Source organism: Oncorhynchus keta, chromosome 31 (genome assembly GCF_023373465.1).
Source record: "Oncorhynchus keta strain PuntledgeMale-10-30-2019 chromosome 31, Oket_V2, whole genome shotgun sequence".
Lineage (NCBI taxonomy): Eukaryota > Metazoa > Chordata > Actinopteri > Salmoniformes > Salmonidae > Oncorhynchus > Oncorhynchus keta.
The window spans coordinates 13,066,879-13,085,921 of NC_068451.1; the positions used below are offsets into that span (position 1 = coordinate 13,066,879).

Consider the following 19,043-nt stretch of genomic DNA (forward strand, 5'->3'; position numbering starts at 1 on the left):
TTCCCTCTAGTGATAATACAGCCACTTAACCCCAGCATTGATAATAATCACTTATAATTAGTGTACACACACACAGATACACCTCAGGGTAAGGTGTGTTCAGGGAAACGATTGCCACATGTCTGTCTGATACGCTGCTATTAATACAGTCCCTGACCACAGTGGAAGAACAGAACGAACCAGAGGGAGCAAAAGAGGAGAAAAAACAAATGGCGCTATATGTAGTGGATGGAGGGAGTCATAAATAAACTGTGTCTGTCATTTTGGCCTTGCCCGCCCCTGCCCTCTATCCCAATGAGGTTGGCTAGGCGTGTGTTGCGTGTGCCTCTCAGATCTCCCGCGGTGGCAGTCACTCTAAATGCTTCTGTGCGTGTGGCCAAACCAAAAGGCGTTTTCATGCTAGACCATTTCAGGTCAACCTGGGGTTTAACCATGTGTGTTCTCACAAATTAATCCTCTACCTCAAAGACACATCCTCACCCCAGAACTAGGCCTTGTTTAATTCATTTGTAATGACTTTTGAGATCTTTTTGCCTTCTAAATGGTTAAATATTCATTTAAGGTTTGTCGTCATTTATGGACTGGCTTCTTGCCTGCCAAAGCAACTCAGAGTAAATCGACATCCCATTGATGACTGATGGATAGAAGGACTGTATTTATAAAGCACTTTTCATTAAGTTTCATGCGTCTCCTGTGACGGATCTAACCTCTGACCCCTCCTTCTCTTCCCAGTGTCTAAAGGCACCGCCCTGGTCGGTAACCATAACAACATGCTGCTGGTGTACCAGGATGTGACGTTGAAGTGGGCCGCCCAGCTCTCCTGTTCCCCTGTGGCTGTCAGGCTCGCTAACTTCCCGTGATTACACCCCCACTCATTACCATGGCACCCACTGCTGCTGTGTTTGGTGTTGCCATGAATTAGGTGGTTGTGTACGGTTACTAGGACTGGATCATTTCTATTCTGTCAATTGAGGAAATAAAATTCAAATGCCAACCCCCACATTTAACAAAAGAAGAAGTTAGTAGTTTTTCCATTCATGAATTCCCACTCATCTCTTCAATTGACTTATCTGAAATGGACCCCAAAGTTGATGGTAATTTTACGCCGATACACTTAAACACACAGTGTGTGCTCAGATTCCACTGATCTGATAAGGTAACAGGAGAGTGGGACTCTAAATGGAAAGGGAGGGGTGGAAGCACTCAGATGGAGTTCCATGGATGAGTGTCCCCGTGTGTCTCTCTGTAGCTCTGCTCTGTTGGCTCCATTCTAAAGAGCCCTTCTGTCAGCACCAACTAGATGAGCCTCTCTCTGGGTCCTCCCAGAACAAACACATACATTTGCATAGCACACACAGTTACACACTCATCCTCCACGCAACCTTACAGATCACATTCTACATAGGACATACGTACAGCCTTCATTCTGGGGCGGCAGGGTAGCCTAGTGGTTAGAGCGTTGGACTAGTAACCAGAAGGTTGCAAGTTCAAACCCCTGAGCTGGCAAGGTACAAATATGTCGTTCTGTCCCTGAACAGGCAGTTAACCCACTGTTCCTTGAAAATAAGAATTTGTTCTTAACTGACTTAAAGGTTAAAAAACTCACTCCGCTGAGCTCTACTCTCTCTCGCCCACAGGCATACTCGCGTACACACACACTCTATGAAGACCATATGCCAGGTTTGTTATTATTAGCGTGTTATTATTGATGATCACCAGTTGTCATGGTTCTCACCATGAGAAATCCACCCAAATCCCTGAGAGGAAATTATTTTACAATGTCTTACAGCTGGACAATCAAAACAGATAAGGGAGTGGTGGACTCTAGTACTAAATGTCATCGCAGCGTAATGGCCATAATCACACTGCAATTTACAACAATTATTTACAACACAAACAGTGATGAAAAATGATGCTGTGTATGTGTGTGCTTTTTAATAATTCATACAGCCATGAGTCCACTGCTGATCCCATGAGGAGAACTAACAGGCGGTCACCGGACCACAGACACCAGTCCTCTCCTTAACCCCTGGTTTCAGTAACGTTAACGATAGTTTTGCCTATTTTCTCTCTCTCTCTCTCTTACCCTCTGATAGAGTGTAGGGTTAGGTGAGTTCAGGGGGTAGTGGTGGGGTGGGGGTCAGATGGAATCAACTGTGGGGGTCTGAGAATTCTGAGGGCCTCCGACTGCTTGTAGAATCTTTCAGCTTTTTCCTCTTCGGCCCCCCGACTATAGTGTTCCTGTTTCATACCATACACTCTCCTCTGGGTGGATCTACTCTGACCTGACCTGACTAGACGAGATGAACAGCTGAGCAGAGAAGATAGAAACGTATGGGTCATAGCCCAGTAAAACCAAAGTTAGAAACTTTAACATACATGTATTTGATCCCATATTCCTAGTACGCAATCAAGATTGTGATTCTACAAATGGATTTGCAGTTAGCTTTGGTTGTGTTTTATACCCAATAGAAATGAATGGTAAATAATGTATTGTGTCATTTTGGTAGAGCTGATCCTATTTAGTGGATTGTTTGGTCGATAGGCTGTTGGTCAACCGAGATTTCTTTAGTCGAGCAGTCGCAATTATACTTTTTTGAATGGTGCACAAGACACCTTTTATTTAACTAGGCAAGCCAGTTAAGAACAAATTCTTATTTACAACAACGGCCTAACCCAGACGATGCTGGGCCAATTGTGCGCCGCCCTATGGGACTCCCAATCACTGCCAGTTGTGATACAGTCTGGAATCGAACCAGGGTCTGTAGTGACGCCTCTAGCACTGAGATGCAGTGCCTTAGACCGCTGTGAAATAAATAAATAAGATAGATTTTTTGAAGCGCCTTTGACAGCGATTACAGCCTCGAGTCTTCTTGGGTATGACGCTACAAGCTTGGCACACCTGTATTTAGGGAGTTTCTCTCATTCTTCTCTGCAGATCCTCTCAAGCTCTGTCAGGTTGGATGGGGAGCGTCACTGCACAGCTATTTTCAGCTATTTTCAGGTCTCTCCAGAGATGTTCAATCGGGTTCAAGTCCGGGCTTGAGCTGAGCCAGTCAAGGACATTCAGAGACTTATCCCAAAGCCACTCCTGCGTTGTCTTGGCTGTGTGCTTAGGGTTGTTGTGCTGTTGGAAGGTGAACCTTCGCCCCAGTTTGAGGTCCTGAGCACTCTGGAGCAGGTTTTCATCAAGGGCCTCACTGTACTTTGCTCCTTTCATCTTTCCCTCGATCCTGACTAGTTTCTCAGTCCCTGCCACTGAAAAACATCCCCAAAGCATGATGTTGCCATCACCATGCTTCACCATAAGCATGGTGCCAGGTTTCCTCCAGATGTGACGCTTGGCATTCGTGCCAAAGAGTTCAATCTTGGTTTCATCATGGTCTGAGAGTCCTTTAGTGCCTTTTGACAAATTCCAAGCGGGCTGTCATGTGCCTTTTATTGAGGAGTGGCTTCCGTCTGGCCACTCTACCATAAAGGCCTGATTGGTGGATTGCTGTTGAGATGGTTGTCCTTCTGGAAGGTTCTCACATCTTGATAAGAGATTTATGTTCTCCAGGTACATCACCCAATTTAATTATATTACTCTCAGTCTGCAAACCAGAATGTGTAAGATCCTGGTGGAATGAAACAGTCGGAGGCCCAGCTAAATAGTCAAAAAGGTTTATTCACAGGAACGTTCTGAAGTCAAGAATACAAAACAAGGGAATCGGGAATGTTTTTTATAAACAAATGAGGGATTTCGGTAACAGAACTTTTCAGTCAAACAAGTCTGAAACGAAATGGCTGGAAAGATGTTGCTGCGTGATAACAGCACACTTTTCGCTGCAGTGGTGAGGAGAGCGAGACAACGTGCGCCAGGCACTCGATGTCTTTTTCTTTTTTTAACACTCACCATCAGGCTCTTGAGTCATTTGTGTGTCTTCACTATTTAATCAAAAAGTTTTCTTAAATCATCAGAAAAGCTCATATGTAGGCGATTTTATATGGGTGGCGCAGTGATTTAGGGCTTTTATATCTGGCATTGTGTTGCTAGCTGTACCACCAGAGACTCTTGGTTCGCGCCCAGGCTCTGTCGCAGCCGGCCGCGACCGGGAGGTCCGTGGAGCGACGCACAATTGGCCTAGCCTCATCCGGGTTAGGGAGGGTTTGGCCGGTAGGGATATCCTTGTCTCATCGCGCACTAGCGACTCCTGTGGCGGGCCGGGCGCAGTGCACGCTAACCAGGTCGCCAGGTGAACAGTGTTTCCTCCGACACATTGGTGCGGCTGGCTTCCTGGTTGGATGTGCGCTGTGTTAAGAAGCAGTGCTTGGTTGGGTTGTGTTTCGGAGGACTTTCGACCCTCGTCTCTCCCGAGCCCGTACGGGAGTTGTAGCGATGAGACAAGATAGTAATGTAACGTCGTTCTTCGTTTGTAGAAAGAGAGTCGGACCGAAATGCAGCGTGGTGGTTACTCATGACTTTAATGAAAAAAGTGACACATGAAATAACTATACAAATACAAAAACAACAAACGGAACGTGAAACCTAATTACAGCCTATCTGGGGAAACTACACAGAGACAGGAACAATCACCCACGAAATACACAGTGAAACCCCGGCTACCTAAATACGGTTCCCAATCAGAGACAACGAGAATCACCTGACTCTGATTGAGAACCGCCTCAGGCAACCAAGCCTATACAACACCCCTACTCAGCCGCAATCCCAAATACTACAAACCCCAATACGAAAATACAATAGAGGGGAAGCTCCCAGTACTGAGAAGAAGCCCAGTACTGAGATGAAGCTCAGGTAGGTAGCCGGCTCCGGTAGATCCTGGCTGGCTGGCGGATCTGGAAGATTCTGGTTGACTAGCAGATCTGGAAGATTCTGGTTGACTGGCAGATCTGGAAGAGACTGGTTGACTGGCAGATCTGGAAGAGACTGGTTGACTGGCAGATCTGGAAGAGACTGGTCGACTGGCAGATCTGGAAGAGACTGGTTGACTGGCAGATCTGGAAGAGACTGGTTGACTGGCAGATCTGGAAGAGACCGGTCCTTCTGTAGCTCAGTTGGTAGAGCATGGCGCTTGTAACGCCAGGGTAGTGGGTTCGATCCCCGGGACCACCCATACGTAGAATGTATGCACACATGACTGTAAGTCGCTTTGGATAAAAGCGTCTGCTAAATGGCATATATTATTATTATTATTATTATTATACTGGTTGACTGGCAGATCTGGAAGAATCTGCTTGACTGGCAGATCTAGAAGATCATGACTGACTGGCGGATCTAGCTGCTCTATGCAGGCTGACAGCTCCTTGCAGACTGACAGCTCTGACTGCTCCATGCAGGCTGACAGCACCCTGCAGACTGGCAGCTCCTTGCAGACTGACAGCTCCTTGCAGACTGACAGCTCCTTGCAGGCTGGCAGCTCTTTGCAGACTGACAGCTCTGGCTTCTTTATGCAGACTGACAGCTCTGGCTGCTTCATACAGACTGACAGCTCTGACTGCTCCTTGCAGGCTGACAGCACCCTGCAGACTGGCAGCTCCTTGCAGACTGACAGCTCCTTGCAGACTGACAGCTCCTTGCAGACTGACAGCTCTTTGCAGACTGACAGCTCTGGTTGCTTCATGCAGACTGACAGCACCTTGCAGACTGACAGCTCCCTGCAGACTGGCAGCTCAGGCTGCTCCGAACAGGCAGGAGGCTCCGGCAGCGCTGTAGAGGAGGAAGGCTCTGATAGCGCTGAACAGGCGGGAGACTCCGACAGCGCAGGAGAGGAGAAAGGATCTGATAGCGCTGAACAGGCGGGAGACTCCGACAGCGCAGGAGGGAAGGAAGGCTCTGGCTGTGCTGAACAGGCGAGGCGCACTGAAGGCCTAGTGCGTGGTGCTGGAACTGGTGCTACAGGATCGAGGACACGCACAGGAAGCCTGGTGCGGGGAGCTGCTACCGGAGGACTGGTGTGTGGAGGTGGCACAGGATGGACTGGACCGTGAAGGTGTACTGGAGAGCCTGAGAGCAGGACTGGCACAGGACGTGCAAGGCTAGGTAGGTACACAGGAGGCCTGGTGCGTGAGGCTGGCACATTTTTTTCACCAGCCGACTAACACGCACCTCAGGACGAGTATGGAGCGCTGACCCAGGTGCCATTAAATCCCCGACACGCTCCGTCGGACGAATATCGTACCTATAGCACCATGCTAGCAACTCCCTCATTACTCTCTCCTCCACTTTCCCCATTAACTCCTTCACAGTCTCTGCTTCGCTCACCTCTAACACCGGCTCTGGTTCTGGTCTCCTCCTTGGCTCCTCACGATAAACAAGGAGAGTTGGCTCTGGATAGACCGGACCGTGCAGGCGCACTGGAGCTCTTGAGCACCGAGCCTGCCCAACCTTACCTGGCTCGATGCCCACTCTAGCCCGGCCAATACGAAGGGCTGGTATGTGCCGCACCGGGCTATGCACCCGCACTGGAAACACCATGCGCTCCATAGCATAACACGGTGCCTGCCCGGTCTCTCTCGCCACCCGGTAAGCACAGCGAGTTTGCGCAGGTCTCCTACCTGGCATAGCCATACTCTCTTTAAGCCCCCCCCGCCCCCAATAATTTTTTGGGGCTGCTTTTCGGGCTTCCTTGCCAACCGTGTTCCCTCGTATTGTCGGCTCCTATCTCCGGCTGCCTCTGCTCTCCTTAGTGCCTCCACCTGTTCCCATGGGAAGCGATCTCTTCCGGCCAGTATCTCCTCCCAAGTGTAACAACCTTTACCATCCAACACGTCTTCCCATGTCCATTCTCCGAATAATTCATCCTCCTTTTGCTGCTCCAGCTGTCACTGCCTGTTTACACGCTGCTCGGTCCGAGTGTGGTGGGTGATTCTGTAACGTCGTTCTTCGTTTGTAGAAAGAGAGTCGGACCGAAATGCAGCGTGGTGGTTACTCATGACTTTAATGAAAAAAGTGACACATGAAATAACTATACAAATACAAAAACAACAAACGGAACGTGAAACCAAATTACAGCCTATCTGGTGAAACTACACAGAGACAGGAACAATCACCCACGAAATACACAGTGAAACCCCGGCTACCTAAATATGGTTCCCAATCAGAGACAACGAGAATCACCTGACTCTGATTGAGAACCGCCTCAGGCAGCCAAGCCTATACAACACCCCTACTCAGCCGCAATCCCAAATACTACAAACCCCAATACGAAAATACAATATAGAAACCCATGTCACACCCTGGCCTGACCAAATATATAACGAAAACACAAAATACAATGACCAAGGCGTGACAAGTAACTACTAACAATTGGATACCATGAAATTGGGGAGAAAAGGGGGTAAAATCCCCCCCCCCCCCAAAAAAAAAAAAAAAATGTTACAAAAAATATTTTGGACTTGGAATACAGATACTTTAAAAAAAATGGCCTCACAATGGACCTCAGGATCTCGTCAAGGTATTTCTGTGCATTCAAATTGCCATCAATAAAATGCAATTGTATTTGTTGTCCTTAGTTTATGCCTGCATGGGACACTTTGTTCACAACGTTGACGTCAGCAATCCACTCGCCCACACAACGCCATACATGTGTTCTGGGGTTGTGAGGCCGGTTGGACATACTGCCAAATTCTCTAAAATCAATGTTGGAGGTGGCTTATGGTAGAGAAATGTACATTCAATTCTCTGGCAAAAGCTCTGGTGCAATCAGCATGCCAATTGCACGCTCCCTCAAAACTTGAGACATCTCTGGCATTGTGTTGTGTGAATAAACTGCAAATTTTAGAGTAGCCTTTTATTGTCCCAAGCACAAGGTGCACCTGTGTAATGATCATGCTGTTTAATCAGCTTCTTAATATGCCACACCTGTCAGGTGGATAGATTATCTTTGAAAAAGGAGAAATGCTCACGAACAGGGATGTAAACAAATTTGTGCACATAATTTGAAAGAAATAACCTTTTTGTGTGTATGAAACATTTCTGGAATCTTTTATTTCAGCTCATGAAACATGGGAACAACACTTTACATGTTGCGTTTATATTTTTGTTGGAGTTGGAAGTTTACATACACCTTAGCCAAATACATTTAAACTCAGTTTTTCACAATTCCTGACATTTAATCCTTGTAAAAATTCCCTGTTTTAGGTCAGTTAGGATCACCACATTATTTTAAGAATGTGAATTGTCAGAATAATAGAGAGAATAATTTATTTCAGCTTTTATTTATTTCATCACATTCCCAGTGGGTCAGAGGTTTACATACACTCAATTAGTATTTGGTAGAATTGCCATTAAATTGTTTACCTTGGGTCAAACGTTTCATGTAGCCTTCCACAAGCTTCCCACAATATATTGTGTGAATTTTGGCCCATTCCTCCTGAGCTGGTGTAACTGAGTCAGGATTGTAGGCCTCCTTGCTCGCCCATGCCTTTTCAGTTCTGCCCACACATTTTCTGTAGGGTTGAGGTCAGGGCTTTGTGATGGCCACTCCAATATCTTGACTTTGTTGTCCTTAAGCCATTTTGCCACAACTTTGGAAGTATCCTTGAGGTCATTGTCCATTTGGAAGACCCATTTGCGACCAAGCTTTAACTTCCTGACTGATGTCTTGAGATGTTGCTTCAATATATCCACATAATTTTCCTGCCTCATGATGCCATCTATTTTGTGAAGTGCACCATTCCCTCCTGCAGCAAAGCACCCCCCACAACATGATGCTACCACCCCTGTGCTTCACAGTTGGGATGGTGTTCTTCAGCTTGCAAGCCTCCCCTTTTTTCCTCCAAACATAACGGTGGTCATTATGGCCAAACAGTTCTATATTTGTTTAATCAGACCAGAGAACATTTCTCCAAAAAGTACGATCTTTGTCCCCATGTGCAGTTGCAAACCTTAGTCTGGCTTTTTTATGGACATTTTAGAGCAGTGGCTTCTTCCTTGCTGAGTGGCCTTTCAGGTTATGTCGATTAAGGACTCGTTTTCCTATGGATATAGATCCTTTATACCTGTTTCCTCCAGCATCTTCACAAGGTCTGCTGTTGTTCTGTGATTGATTTGCACTTTTCGCACCAAAGTACGTTCATCTCTAGGAGACAGAATGTGTCTCCTTCCTGAGTGGTATGACAGCTGTGTTGTCCCATGGTGTTAATACTTGCGTACTATTGTTTGTACAGATGAACGTGGTCCCATGGTGTTTATACTTGCGTACTATTGTTTGTACAGATGAACCTGGTACCTTCAGGCATTTGGAAATTGCTCCCAAGGATGAACCAGACTTATGGAGGTCTACAATTTTTTTTCTGAGGTCTTGGCTGATTTCTTTAGATTTTTCCCATGATGTCAAGCAAAGAGGCACTGCATTTGAAGGTAGGCCTATCAATTAGCCTATCAGAAGCTTCTAAATACATTACATAATTTTCTGGAATTTTCCAAGCTGTTTAGAGGCACAGTCAACTTAGTGTATGTAAACTTACCCACTGGAATTGTGATACAGTGAATTATAAGTGAAATAATCTGTCTGTAAACAATTGTTGGAATAATGACTTATTAGATGTCCTCACCGACTTGCCAAATCTATAGTTTGTTATCAAGAAATGTGTTGAGTGGTTGAAAAACGAGTTTTAATGAGTTTTAATGACTCCAACCTAAGTGTATGTAAACCTCCGACTTCAACTGTAAGTGTACGATAAAAGTGATTCCAAAATGACACAATACATTATTTACCATTCATTTCTATTGGGCACTAAGTCATCTGAAACACAACCACGTACTACACAACTACGTACTACTCCTCTGTGTGTTACTACTTACTACTCCTCTGTGTGTTACTACTTACTACTCCTCTGTGTGTTACTACTTGCTACTCCTCTGTATGTTACTACTCCTCTGTGTGTTACTACGTACTACTCCTCTGTGTGTTACCGCTTACTACTCCTCTGTGTGTTACTACTTACTACTCCTCTGTGTGTTACTACTTACTACTCCTCTGTGTGTTACTACTTACTACTCCTCTGTGTGTTACTACTTACTACTCCTCTGTGTGTTACTACTTTCTACTCCTCTTTGTGTTACTACTTATAATATAATAATAATATATGCCATTTAGCAGACGCTTTTATCCAAAGCGACTTACAGTCATGTGTGCATACATTCTACGTATGGGTGGTCCCGGGGATCGAACCCACTACCCTGGCGTTACAAGCGCCATGCTCTACCAACTGAGCTACAGAAGGACCATGTACGTACTACTCCTCTGTGTTACTACTTACTACTCCTCTGTGTGTTAATACTTACTACTCCTCTGTGTGTTACTACTTTCTACTCCTCTGTGTTACTACTTACTACTCCTCTGTGTGTTACTACTTACTACTCCTCTGTGTGTTACTACTTATTACTCCTCTGTGTGTTACTACTTACTACTCCTCTGTGTGTTATTACTTACTGCTCCTCTGTGTGTTACTACTTACTACTCCTCTGTGTGTTACTACTCCTCTGTGTTACTGCTTACTACTCCTCTGTGTTACTACTTACTACTACTCTGTGTGTTACTACTTACTACTCCTCTTTGTGTTACTACGTACTACTCCTCTGTGTTACTACTTACTACTCCTCTGTGTGTTAATACTTACTACTCCTCTGTGTGTTACTACTTTCTACTCCTCTGTGTTACTACTTACTACTCCTCTGTGTGTTACTACTTACTACTCCTCTGTGTGTTACTACTTACTACTCCTCTGTGTGTTACTACTCCTCTGTGTTATTGCTTACTACTCCTCTGTGTTACTACTTACTACTACTCTGTGTGTTACTACTTACTACTCCTCTGCGTGTTAGTACTTACTACTCCTCTGTGTGTTACTACTTACTACTCCTCTGTGTGTTACTACTTTCTACTCCTCTGTGTTACTACTTACTACTCCTCTGTGTGTTACTACTTACTACTCCTCTGTGTGTTACTACTTACTACTCCTCTGTGTGTTACTACTTACTACTCCTCTGTGTGTTACTACTCCTCTGTGTGTTACTGCTTACTACTCCTCTGTGTGTTACTACTTACTACTCCTCTGTGTGTTACTACTTACTATTCCTCTGTATTACTACTTACTACTCCTCTGTGTGTTACTACTTACTACTCCTCTGTGTGTTACTACTTACTACTCCTCTGTGTGTTACTACTTACTACTCCTCTGTGTGTTACTACTTACTACTCCTCTTTGTGTTACTACGTACTACTCCTCTGTGTTACTACTTACTACTCCTCTGTGTGTTAATACTTACTACTCCTCTGTGTGTTACTACTTTCTACTCCTCTGTGTTACTACTTACTACTCCTCTGTGTGTTACTACTTATTACTCCTCTGTGTGTTACTACTTACTACTCCTCTGTGTGTTACTACTTACTACTCCTCTGTGTGTTACTACTTACTACTCCTCTGTGTGTTACTACTCCTCTGTGTTACTGCTTACTACTCCTCTGTGTTACTACTTACTACTACTCTGTGTGTTACTACTTACTACTCCTCTGCGTGTTAGTACTTACTACTCCTCTGTGCGTTACTACTTACTACTCCTCTGTGTGTTACTACTTACTACTCCTCTGTGTGTTACTACTTACTACTCCTCTGTGTTACTACTTACTACTCCTCTGTGTGTTACTACTTACTACTCCTCTTTGTGTTACTACGTACTACTCCTCTATGTTACTACTTACTACTCCTCTGTGTGTTAATACTTACTACTCCTCTGTGTGTTACTACTTTCTACTCCTCTGTGTTACTACTTACTACTCCTCTGTGTGTTACTACTTACTACTCCTCTGTGTGTTACTACTTATTACTCCTCTGTGTGTTACTACTTACTACTCCTCTATGTGTTATTACTTACTGCTCCTCTGTGTGTTACTACTTACTACTCCTCTGTGTGTTACTACTCCTCTGTGTTACTGCTTACTACTCCTCTGTGTTACTACTTACTACTACTCTGTGTGTTACTACTTACTACTCCTCTGCGTGTTAGTACTTACTACTCCTCTGTGCGTTACTACTTACTACTCCTCTGTGTGTTAATACTTACTACTCCTCTGTATGTTACTACTCCTCTGTGTGTTACTACGTACTACTCCTCTGTGTGTTACTACTTACTACTCCTCTGTGTGTTACTACTTACTACTCCTCTGTGTGTTACTACTTACTACTCCTCTGTGTGTTACTGCTTACTACTCCTCTGTGTGTTACTACTTACTACTCCTCTGTGTGTTACTACTTACTACTCCTCTGTGTGTTACTACTTACTACTCCTCTGTGTGTTGCTGCTTACTACTCCTCTGTGTGTTACTACTTACTACTCCTCTGTGTGTTACTACTTACTACTCCTCTGTGTGTTACTACTTACTACTCCTCTGTGTGTTACTGCTTACTACTCCTCTGTGTGTTACTACTTACTACTCCTCTGTGTGTTACTACTTACTACTCCTCTGTGTGTTACTACTTACTACTCCTCTGTGTGTTGCTACTTACTACTCCTCTGTGTGTTAGTACTTACTACTCCTCTGTGTGTTACTACTTACTACTCCTCTGTGTGTTACTACTTACTACTCCTCTGTGTGTTACTACTTACTACTCCTCTGTGTTACTACTTACTACTCCTCTGTGTGTTACTACTTACTACTCCTCTGTGCGTTACTACTTTATACTACTCTGTGTGTTACTCCTTACTACTCCTCTGGGCTGGAAACCCTCTGTGCGTTACTGCCTCACTGCCCTGGCACAATAACACATCTGCAACCAGTTACACACACACACACACACACACACACACACACACACACACACACACACACACACACACACACACACACACACACACTGCATCACCTAATTAGTTTTTCTTCTGTCCATTTCATTCTTGTTCTATCTCTGAATGATGGGTCCTGAAAAGCTGCTTTGAAACTGTTTCTTTCCTCACACAAAACATACACTGTAGCAGTTTTGTGTTTCTGACTCAGGCAGATGTTTCAACCCCCCCATAGGGACCTGAAGGGTGTGGTGGTGACCCTGAGCAATGAGGGCCACCTGCAGTGTTCCTACATGGGCACAGACCCCTCCGTCTTCTCCACGGCCAAGGTGGACGCCCGCGAACAGGACTACTCCCGATCGACACTGAGAGGACGAGTCTGCAGAGCGTCATCAGACAGACCACCAGGACCCAGGCTGGTAGGACACGCATGCACACACAGACCCACACCGTGAACATTCTTTGTGTGTATTGTAGGTTATTTCCTGACTCTTTCTTCTTCTCTGTTGTAGATATTCTTCCTGGAGCAGCGACAGATGAGGATCTGACTGTTATAGCCACAGTCTCCACTAACATAGACAGCACATCGGTGAACACATATACACACACACACAAACACACACACTGAAAAGGACACAGATGTTTGTTTTACTGTCCTTGTGGGGACCAAACAATTGAATCCCACTCAGTAACCTATTTTCTCTAACACTTCAAATCAAATGTTTTTATAAAGCCCTTTTTACATCAGCAGAACCCCATCTTAAAACCCCAAGCAGCAAGCAACACAGATGTAGAAGCACAACCGAGCTCAAACTTTAACCCCTAATCCTAACTCCTAAACCTAACCCCAATTATAACCCTAAACCTAATCCCTAAACCTAAAATAGCCCTTTTCCTTGTGGCAACCGGCAAAATGTCCCCACCTGTCCCAACTTTCTTTGTTTTTACGATTCTTGTGAGGACTTCTGGTCCCCACAAGGATAGTAAAACCAAACACACACACACACAATATGAAGGCCACACATACAGACTTGTATATCCTGACGTTCTCTCTATCTCTGTAGCAAGCGCTCATCCCGGACATTTTTTTTTTTAAATTTGATTTATTTCACCTTTATTTAACCAGGTAGGCTAGTTGAGAACAAGTTCTCATTTGCAACTGTGACCTGGCCAAGATAAAGCATAGAAATTCGACACATACAACAACCCAGAGTTACACATGGAATAAACAAAACATAGTCAATAATACAGTAGAACAAAAGAAAACAAAAAGTCTATATACAGTGAGTGCAAATGAGGTAAGATAAGGGACTTAATGCAATAAATAGGTTGTGGTGGCGAAGTAATTACAATATAGCAATTAAACACTGGAATGGTAGATGTGCAGAAGATGAATGTGCAAGTAGAGATACTGGGGTGCAAAGGAGCAAGATAAATAAATACAGTATGGGGATGAGGTAGGTAGATAGATGGGCTGTTTACAGATGGGCTATGTACAGGTGCAGGGATCTGTGATCACATTGATGGATTTCCCGTCCCATCAGTCACAGGGAGGGTATGTGTCGCACACTTGATGACTTCCTCTTTTATTTCTCTTTTTCTCCTCCCTCTCCATTCGTCTCTCTTTCTCAGATCAAGGTGACGAGTCGCTGTGCGTTGCAGGGTCCTAAACCTCTTCTCTCTCTCTCTCTCTCTCTCTCTCTCTCTCTCTCTCTCTCTCTCTCTTGCTCTCTCTCACCTTATCTTTATAGAGAGCAAGAGTGAATGAATGAATGAAAGAACGTGTGCTTTCCTCTGTGGGCTCAGACATTATCAGTATGGGACAGCAGACATGAAAGGTTCTATAATCTGAATGAATGAAACGGAGGTACATGGTCACCTTGACACGGTCAAGCAAACACTGTAAACTCTCACCCAAAGCAAACACAACAGTCTGCTACTACAACCTTCCCAATTCCTAGAAACCGGTTTCATATCCGTTTTATCACAGTGTCTGAGAGCAGTGCAAAGAGACTGATGTACTTGAAGCTTTTGTGATGAAAAGCTGGAACATGTTGATGTAGGAACATTTGAAGAAAAGTCTGGTCGCCCTAAAAGTGTTTAATCCTGTGTGTCTGCCTCGTTGGGATCCATTTTCCCACTAGCCTACTGTAGGTTAGTAGAGGAGTTGGAGATTATAGAACCACATTTTGAAGCAAATGTTGCCCTCACCATTAAGATGGCTGTAAGTCATGACAGCTTAAAGATTAGTTGGGTGATGCGTACGTAACCATGGCAGTCATCACAACGCAGCAGATTAAACACACACACCGTGAACCAGCGATGACTCGTGTGTTTATGCCACGCTTTTTGTCTCCCACACACAGAAACCTGGCGCTGCTCTCCACCAGTCTATCAGCAGCCTTCTGCTGTGAAACCCAGGCCCCTAACCACACACACAAACACACACCACTCTACCCCACCTTACCCCTACCTGACCCCACTATGGTCGTGTTTGGCAGTCAAAACTTTTTAACGGGACTTTTGACTCATTGAATGATTTTGTCCAGAATGACCGGATTTGGCCCGTACTGTGTCTTGTTGAAGTGCATAGTGTCGTGTACACACACATACCACATGTTTTTGTTTCTCTCTCCCTCTGTCTCTCAATCTACTATATAGCTATAAACTCCATCTTCATCTGTCTCTTTGAGTCCCACTCTCTCCTTCTCCTCCTCTCTCTCTCTTGTCACCTTTATCTCTCCATCTCCCACACGTTTTTAGCTGTCTCTCTACAGATGTCTCTCTCACACTCACTCCCTTCCTCTGACGTCTTGTCCGTGTGTTTTATCCTGGGTAATGGGGAGCTGGAGCTGCCCAGTTAGCCTCTGTGTTTTGGAGTGTGTGAGTTTGGCACAGACCAACAGACCAATGCCCATGTGTCTTTGATTCTTTGACTGTGTGTGTGTGTGTGTGTGTGTGTGTGTGTGTGTGTGTGTGTGTGTGTGTGTGTGTGTGTGTGTGTGTGTGTGTGTGTGTGTGTGTGTGTGTGTGCCACCGCAGGATGCTCTGTTTAGAAACGCCATCCCTCCACTCAGCTTGGTCTGTCCTGGGTTTGTGGGGAGGCAGCGCCTTCTGATTTTTATTGTTATTTCAATCTTTATTTGTCTCAGATGGCAACCCAGTACCCCTGTCCACCACCACACTACCTTCTTTGTTCTCGCTTTCTCTGTCTCTCTCTCTCTTCTTTCCCTTGTTACAGGTTTGGTAGTCTGATTTAAATCACTAAATAGTGAATTTCTAGGTAAGAGCAAAGTATTCCATTAATACACAAGTACAAACTGACAGTAACCCCCCCACACACACACACACTAACACACACACACGCATGCAAACACGTCAAAGAGATGGCATGCACCTAGCTTTGATCCTAGAGAGCTGCGGTGTCTGCTAGTTTTCAACCTTACCTCATAATCATCATACGATATAGACCTGGGAAACCTGGTAGATTGTTAAGCCTGTGTGCCAGGTAGAAATCTAAACCAGTCAACTGGGCAGCTCTCAAGGACCCCCCCCACACACTGATATGATAGTAGTTGCAACCAAAAAAGTGTTAAACAAATCAAAATATATTTTATATTTGAGATTCCTCAAATAGCCACCCTTTGCCTTGGCAGCTTTGCACGCTCTTGGCATTCTCTCAACCAGCTTCACCTGGAATGCTTTTCCAACAGTCTTGAAGGAGTTCCCACATATGCTGAGCACTTGTTGGCTGCTTTTCCTTCACTCTGCGTTCCGACTCATCCCAAACCATCTCAGTTTGTTTGAGGTCGGGGGATTGTGGAGGCCAGGTCATCTGATGCAGCACTCAATCACTCTCCTTCTTGGAAAAATGGCCTTTACATAGCCTGGAGGTGTGTTGGGTCATTGTACTGTTGAAATCAAATGATAGTCCCACTAAGCGCAAACCAGATGGGATGGCGTATCGCTGCAGAGTGCTGTGGTAGCCATGCTGGTTAAGTGTGCCTTGAATTCTGAATAAATCACAGACAGTGTCACCAGCAAATCATCCCCACACCATAACACCTCCTCCTCCATGCTTTACGTTGGGAAATACACAAGCGGAGATCATCCTTTCACCCACACCGTGCATCACAAAGACACAGCAGTTGAAACCAAAAATCTCCAATTTGGACTCCAGACCAAAGGACAAATTTCCACCGGTGTAATGTCCATTGCTCATGTTTCTTGGCCCAAGCAAGTCTCTTTTTCTTATTGGTGTCCTTTAGCAGTGGTTTCTTTGCAGAAACTGTTGTTTATCTTTGCTTATTTGAGCTGTTTTTGCCATAATATGGACTAAAATACCATCTTCTGTATACCACCACTACCTTGTCACAACACAACTGATTGGCTCAAACGCATTAAGGCATTAACAGGCACACCTGTTAATTGAAATGCATTTCAGGTGACTATCTCATGAAGCTGGTTGAAAGAATGCCAAGAGTGTGCAAAGCTGTCATCGAGGCAAAGGGTGGCTACTTTGAAGAATCTCTCAAATATATTTGGATTTGTTTAACACTTTTTTGGTTACCACATGATTCCATATGTTTTATTTTATAGTTTTACATTTACATTTACATTTAAGTCATTTAGCAGACGCTCTTATCCAGAGCGACAAGTTTTAATGTCTTCACTATTATTCTACAATATATGAGTAGGTGTTCTAAAACCTTTGACTGGTAGTGTATGTAAAGTGAGTCTTATCTGATGGTCCTGCTTTGTGGAGAGAATTTTAGCGTACAGCAGAGAGGCTTTGAATGGATTGCTCTAACAGACCCTACACGGGGATGTGACCTAAGTCTTGACCCCAAAAGGTCAAAGGTGGCCATTTAGCGCCCTGCTGATCTTCACCCGAGATCCCTAATGGGTCTCTGCAAGTGTCAGTATGTGCCCCCACACACACACCCTAACACTAAAACACTACACCGTTTAATACTCTTGCACACACTCTCTCACACACATGCACAAACATTCTCTCTTTTACAGTCTCTTTCACAGTCTCACACATGCTCACACACACAATGATTCTCTCAGTGGAGCGCGCACATTCTTTGCACCCCAAACACCCTCAACACACTTTCCCTCTCTTGCTCTCAGTGTGTGATGTGCATTACCCTGCCGACCCTTCTTGACCCGTCTTCTCCCAGGGGTGGGTGGCCGAGGTCACCTAAGGTCAAAGCGAAATGTCTTCCGCTTAACTCAGGCCCGGAGGGAAGGAGCGAGTGTGAGAAGGAAGGAGAGGGGGGAAGGAGTGAGTGTGAGAAGGAAGGAGAGGGGGGAAGGAGTGAGTGTGAGAAGGAAGGAGAGGGGGGAAGGAGTGAGTGTGAGAAGGAAGGAGAGGGGGAAGGAGTGAGTGTGAGAAGGAAGGAGAGGGGGGAAGGAGTGAGTGTGAGAAGGAAGGAGAGGGGGAAGGAGTGAGTGTGAGAAGGAAGGAGAGGGGGAAGGAGTGAGTGTGAGAAGGAAGGAGAGGGGGAAGGAGTGAGTGTGAGAAGGAAGGAGAGGGGGAAGGAGTGAGTGTGAGAAGGAAGGAGAGGGGGAAGGAGTGAGTGTGAGAAGGAAGGAGAGGGGGAAGGAGTGAGTGTGAGAAGGAAGGAGAGGGGGAAGGAGTGAGTGTGAGAAGGAAGGAGAGGGGGAAGGAGTGAGTGTGAGAAGGAAGGAGAGGGGGAAGGAGTGAGTGTGAGAAGGAAGGAGAGGGGGGAAGGAGTGAGTGTGAGAAGGAAGGAGAGGGGGAAGGAGTGAGTGTGAGAAGGAAGGAGAGGGGGAAGGAGTGAGTGTGAGAAGGAAGGAGAGGGGAGAGGGGGAAGGAGAGGGGGAAGGAGTAAGTGTGAGAAGGAAGGAGAGGGGGAAGGAGTGAGTGTGAGAAGGAAGGAGAGGGGGAAGGAGGAGTGTGAGAAGGAAGGAGAGGGGGAAGGAGTGAGTGTGAGAAGGAAGGAGAGGGGGGAAGGAGGAAGGAGAGGGGGAAGGAGTGAGTGTGAGAAGGAAGGAGAGGGGGAAGGAGTGAGTGTGAGAAGGAAGGAGAGGGGGAAGGAGTGAGTGTGAGAAGGAAGGAGAGGGGGGAAGGAGTGAGTGTGAGAAGGAAGGAGAGGGGGAAGGAGTGAGTGTGAGAAGGAAGGAGAGGGGGAAGGAGTGAGTGTGAGAAGGAAGGAGAGGGGGAAGGAGGAGTGTGAGAAGGAAGGAGAGGGGGAAGGAGTGAGTGTGAGAAGGAAGGAGAGGGGGA

At 45.4% G+C, this 19,043-nt stretch overlaps 1 pseudogene; it reads left to right on the top strand.

Annotated features, from left to right (window-relative positions):
* LOC118364470 (protein PTHB1-like) overlaps positions 1-19,043 on the top strand; it is a 99,730-nt pseudogene that overhangs the window by 33,746 nt on the left and 46,941 nt on the right.